This window comes from Mandrillus leucophaeus, unplaced genomic scaffold (assembly GCF_000951045.1).
Source record: "Mandrillus leucophaeus isolate KB7577 unplaced genomic scaffold, Mleu.le_1.0 Scaffold136, whole genome shotgun sequence".
Lineage (NCBI taxonomy): Eukaryota > Metazoa > Chordata > Mammalia > Primates > Cercopithecidae > Mandrillus > Mandrillus leucophaeus.
In genome coordinates, this window is record NW_012101321.1 from 6,345,127 (window position 1) to 6,351,800 (window position 6,674).

Here is a 6,674-nt window from a genome sequence, read left to right on the forward strand (position 1 = left end):
AGTGGTTTTCAATTCTTAGCTGAAAATCAGACAGTGGCCCAGCTGATTTTTAAAAATAACTCTCCATATGAATTTTAATTAGAAATCATGAAGATGACCCAAATAGTATGCTTCTTCTTTTAACTTTTACTGGTGGTTATACTTACTTGATTGGCCCATCTATAACTTACTTATGAAAACCCCTCCCAAATTTGATTTATTAATGTAAATGCTTTAAATCCTTCCTCCCTTAACATGTGCATATGTTTGTATACTTAAGTGATTTTCCTTTTGCAGTTTTGTGTGATAAAATCTTGAAGTATGTCATAACAAAATGGAAGAGAGAGAGTTGAAAACACACTGTCATTTAGACACAGATTATATATGCTTCATTTGCATAATTTTGGACAGATTTCTCTTTTTTTCTGAATGTCTTCAATGGGAATTCTATGAATCAGAATATATGCTTCTTAGTCTTTTTAACAGATCCCTCTGTAGCACATACATTGCTATCAACACAAAACTATGAAAATTCGGCATTTTCCAAGCCTTTGCATTCTGCTATTATTTCATCTCAATGTTGACTTTGCTTTAATTTTCTCTTTAGAGGACAAAAAGGTATCTAAAGGACAATATGTATTTTAGTTTTTTTTTAAAAAAAGATAAATGGTCCTGAGTAGTGAAATCTCTGCACCTATCCTATGATAATTTTAATATCCTTTAGGAAAACTGTCAGAAGATATCAATATGTTAAATACCAAAGCATCTCTAAGAAAAGGCAGAATATTCAATATCCTTTTGTTGGCCTGAAGTGTCACTCTGCATCAGTCTTTGTCCTAAGTAGCCAATGCAAACTCTTTCTATTATTTTGTTGTAGAAACACAGATAATTCCTTTTTTCTTTCCTTTTTTCATTTCTTTTTTTCTTCCTTCGTTTTCTCTCCTTCTTTCATCTCAACATGTAATTCTAAAGTATGGAAAGATAATATTTGAGGTCTTTTAAATACATTTTGTTAATATGATTTTTGTTTGTTTTTGAAAAGATTTACTTAAAGAGATTTATTTTTAAAGCCTCTGCACTTCAGTGGAGACTGTGTTTTCCCATCATTAAAGTGCATTTATAGAATTGTTGTAAGCTAAAATTTTCTATCATTAATGTACATTTACAGAATTGTTGTAAGCTAAAATTTTCTATGTCCTTTAGATTGGAGTAAGAAATAGTTGATGGGAAATTTTCTTTATATATTTTTATACTGAGGGCTTCTACATGTCTGCAAATGGAATAAGTCACAAGGAAGTTATCTGTGAAAATGATGCTTATAAGACAACTTAGACCTCTGGTTACAGAGTAACCTTAGCTAATCATACTTCAAAAATGATTTTGCTTCCTTTTGTAATAAATGGCGTTGTCTCTTCCAGAAGTAGACAATATGCAAAGTGATCCTTTATGATTCTTTTCTTATTCAATTTTATAGGGTTCTGCTTTATGAAAGAGAATTTGTTAAAGGATCTTGAATATAAAGTGAATCTACTCAATCAAATTAACTTGGCAAAACAGGTTGAATGCAGTCAAGCGGTTATATTGAGAACTAGTTGAATTCAATTAAAGGCTATTTGGAAAGAAAATAATTGGTAATAATTTTCTCCCAAAATAAATGGTGACCAAATTATTCTTTTTATCCCAAAAAGAATAATTAGAATCTTTAATTTCCGGAACAGCCTTCAAAGTCTATCACTCCAAAACACATTGCTTCAATGCCATAAATGGTATTTAGAATAGTCCATGAAAGCTGATTTAACAGAAATATTGTACGTTGGCAGTTGAAGTTTGAATATATTCCCTTAGCCAAATTTTACTTGCATAATTTGAAAAAGGATCACTGTGCTCATGACACAGCTTTCATTTTAGACCTTTGTAGTCTAAAATATGGTATATTAAATTTCTACATCTCTCTCTATCTGGGCAGGATTAAGAATAAAAAAGTAGAAACTAAAGAACTGTAGCAATATCTCCTTATCTAACCCGCAAGTTTCCCTTTCCTCAGCTATCTCATTTGTGAAACAATGATTGCCAATTCCAATGAATCTCCAACAGAGTGAATGAGAGATACATACACTTCAAAAGTAAAAGGGGACAGAATACTGCTTAATGATTACATTACATTTCCTCCAAGTTTTCCTAACTTCTCAAAATGCGTAAAGCATCACAACAGAATCCACTACAAGATCTCCAATTTTGTGGCATAGACAAACCATTTTGGTGTTTCAGTTTAGGACTATATGCTGAGAATTACATTTTTCATATCTTTGGTAACAGTTTCCATCTTAAAGTGTTTAGAATGCTACATGTGCATGCTTCTTGATGATTATCTTCCAAGTTTATAAATGGGAAAAGTAGAGATTAAATATGTTAGCAAAGTTTGAAAGTCAGAGTTAAGGCCAAGCTTTCCCTTAATGGAGAATTTCCCTGGATTCTCCGTGAGGCCTATCATGGTGATTTGATTGCCCCTTCAGTCCTCTTCACTCATGGGAAACATACGGGTACCTCTTTTTCATAAACAATCACAGAATCGTATTTAGTATTAAATTCAAATAATTCATTTTAAAAAAAATTAAAATAATTTCCAGCATAGTAGCCCATAATTACTTCAGAGTTAACTCTTCTAAGTGAAGATGAACATACCATGCTTTTCTCTAGGTTTTTCTTCTATATTTGATAATTACATCAAATGATGCATATATCCCAAATTTGATTAAGTTCACTCACAGTAAACACCAACAATGGGTACACTCAGCTCTAGTTGAAAGCATTGTAAAAGCCAGCAGCTGTTCTATGTAAGGGGCTAATTATGCATAATGAGTGTCTAATTTGAGAGCAACACAAAGCACATTTCATCTAAAAATCAAAGAAATTGATGTGACACGCTTAAGTATCTCTTATGAATTTGTTGATTGTCCTTTCTAAGTCAAAGGATGAGGAGTCAGTGAGCACCACTCTCTACTCTTAGCTCAGGAACCAGAAAAGAGAATAATTTTTCCTTTGGGAAGGACTTATGACCTGTGTATCCTGCTGAATGATACTAAGTACCTTGCTATTTAGATAGGAATACCTTAGTTCAGCACTGAGGTGCTATGTAGTGGCATTGAAGGCCAACTTTGCCCTTCCTCAACATACCTGCAAAATATAAAAGTAGTTGGTGGTGTCAACATGTTGGCAAATTCAGGAAATCAACCACAAACTTCTCCTTTAACAACTTGACTCATATTTATGAAATATCATGGTCAAAATATATCTGAAACATAAATATTTAAAGCCTGACGAAATATAAAACACTACTGATCCTGCTATCCTCTTTAGATTTATACATTACCTCAAAGAAGCAGCATCTATTTGTACTTATTTTCTCACATTCTAAGGCAGGCAACGTTGAGCCCTATACTGCTTCAGAATCCACAGAGGCCAATCTGCATTGTACTGTCCTCTGTAGATACTTGGCTCTCTGAGAGAAGACAGCATTTCCATCTTGCTTATCATTCTATCCAAAATGTCTATCCCAACACCTGACACATAGTTGGCAATGAAGGAATATGCCTTGGATAAATAGAAATAGAACAAGTACGGTTATCCAAATGCTTTGAGCTTGAATGCTGTCTAGGTAATTGGATGGACAATTTCTTACAATTTTCATTTTTTTCTAATCATTTTTGTCCTTTAGGTGATATAACATACTTTATTACACATGGGGAGGTGAGACCCTCAGAGGGTTGAATCATTCCAACTGATGGATGTACTATCACCAGGTAAATATGACCCTTTAGGGAGGAAAATGCATACGTTTGAATCAGACTTTGGCTGGTATCCCAAGGTATTTAAACCCTCTGACCTCATGTTCTTTGTCTTTATAATATGCACTTTGAAGAGTTGTTTTATTAGATGAGAAAATGAATATAAACTCTCTAGCATCACACACAATAACAGATAATAGGTCTGGATTTCATGTTAACTCCTTCCCTTTCCTTTATAGCAGTATATAGATGACTATTAGATTCAGATTCAGAATTTGAGTGAAAGAATTCTTAACAACACATTAGAATATTAACCCTCTCTTTTAACCTCACTGTAATCTGTGAATTATGCATCATTTTTCTGTTTTCGCTTTGGAAGGCCTATTGTCTGCTTATTTGATCTATAATCTCTTCATAAAACATATAAACTGGTTCTTGCCTTAAATCCAAATTGCACTCATCATCCAAATTCAGCATAGATATATAGACATAGATTTATAGCAAGAACAGAAATGGTTACTTAAAGGAAATCAACGTTAAACATTAAACTCAACAGGCCATATTAAACCCACATTAAATCCACCTGAGCTGCACTCGCCTCTTGACAGGGTAATTGTAAGGGGGACTAGTGAGGCTGAAGGGTGAAGTGATTGCACAGATGGTGAGAGGGTGGAAGACAGGTGTTTGAATAGACACAACCTTCTCACTAGGTCTGTCCAGCTCAATGATTCTCAATATATTTTTCTTGCCCCACAAGTTCCATTTTTATTCACAGTGGTTTTGCAGATGGTGACTGAGTAAACAGATACAAATGACAGTAAAGTGTGTTTAAATATTAAACATGACATTGACATGGGCTGATCTAGCCTTTGGAAAGATAATTGTGTACAAGGTGTCCTTTTGTGATAACAGGCCCTAAGTGTTTAATGCCACCAGTGGCCATGAATCCTAAAAGCTACAAGCAGGTTTGGCTGCCAGGAGAGAATCATCAAATCATAAGACTTATATGTGATCCCTTACATTAGAGTGAACAGTGCATTGTCTTTCCTAGTCCCTATCACCATAGAAGAGAACGAGCATGTGTAATAGGTCAGCTTATGTCAATATATTTACAATAACATACAGGAATATAGGAAGACAACAGGAAGCTACATTATGCTGAATCTGGCCCTGCCAGAGACCACTCCAAACAGCATTTAGTCAAAAGTCCTTGAGATAGCCATCCTGGAATGTTAGAAGCTAGTCACTGTACTAAGTAAGAAGTACAGATTTTGGACTCCATTGTTTCAGAATAAAGCAAAAGGGACAGGTGACTTGTCTGAAGAGGGCTGCCGTTGCATTCTAAATTCCATTAGGAAAGGATAATATGAGCCTTGCTGTGGAGAAAGTGAGTCAAGTTGGTAGAGAAACAAAGATCCTAATTGTATTCTTTCTTTTATACACAGCGCTAGTAATGCCACTCTTTGATCCTAACCACATTCTGACCTTCAGCAAGATTCCATCTTAACAGAAAAGGACCACAAATTCTCACCCTACAGCAGCCAGATTAAAAGACTGTGGACACTGAGCATCACATTACTTTCATGGGGGACAAAGGCAAATGCTGTTCTGCACACGACACTCACAGGCTCACTGTCTCCATCCCTCTCATCAGTGCTTCGGCACTGAGCCTGGTCAGAATGGTAACACGTGGGAGAAGCAAAAGGGCTTCTCTCTCTTGTCTCTGCAAATACATGCATAGGAACCGTTGCGTGTGTTCTACCTAAGCAGGCTCCTTGGGACGGTAAACAAGTCTAGGATGTTGGAAATTAGAATTTTACTTATTCATACAATATATTGAGTGCTTGTCAGCTGATAGGACCCATGACAGGTGCTGGAAACAGAGGGATGTGCAAGATGGATGTGGCCTCTGTCTTTATAGGACTTACAGCCAACTGGGGGTCATAGCACACAAACAATTACACAAGTAAGTATTAAAGTATAATTATGTGAATGGATGTATATAGAAGAAGTAAAATTTATGGAGAGCACAAATCACATAGTGGCATGGCCTAGGCTGGGAGTCAGGAAATCTTGTCTGAGGAAAACTGTTTATGCTGAGACAGAAAGCACGAATATTGGTTAGCCAGATGAAGAATAGGGAAGAGTGTTTTAGTTTTGGGGCAGAACAAACATGAAGTCCCTGGGATGGGAAAGCATTTGCACATGTGAGGAGAAAAATGAAGATCAGCACAGTTGAACATAAAGATGACATTTGCAAGGGCATGATGGTGTAATTCCTTGTGGTAATGTATCCCTTGTGCAATGGGAAACTGTTGAAAAGTCTAAATAGAGATAGTGTGGTGTTATTTTTAAAAGTTCACTGTGGACGTCATGAAAAAGAGAGAGATCAAAGGTGGAGGTGGGAAAAGGGGCTAAGAGACTACTGTAACAATGCAAGTGAAGAGATGTTGATGACTTGAACTAGGCTGGGTGATGTGAATGGAGAGAGACATATGCACATATGTTAATTGCCTTTTCCTGAAGCCCTACCTGGGCCTTGTCCTTTTTCACAGCTAATTAGGCCAAAGCATTTAAATCATATCTTACTTTCTGGGAAAGAATTGCTTCCATTTCTGTAAATGGGCACAGCAGTACTTGTATTGTCAAGAATAATGCTTAGTTCAGCCAGTCACCATCAGGAAGATCCTAACAATGTAAGGCTAATTCGTGTACTGGATGATACTGGATTAAAAGTGAAGCTATAGTACTTCTACCCCTTGATAAGCTGTCCTCTATACAGGGTACATTGAGATAGCTGGTTGCAAGTAATTAATACGATTACAACTGTAATTTAATATGATTAAGTGAGGCACCAAGGTGTACCATAAATAATTTAAACTGTCAGAATTGTAAATGAACAATCTGCAT

General features: G+C 35.8%; 1 pseudogene; it reads right to left on the minus strand.

Moving 5' to 3' along the window:
* Nucleotides 1-5,296: 5,296 nt before the first annotated feature.
* Nucleotides 5,297-6,117, minus strand: LOC105534523 (annotated as a pseudogene).
* Between the last annotated feature and the right edge of the window lie 557 nt (nucleotides 6,118-6,674).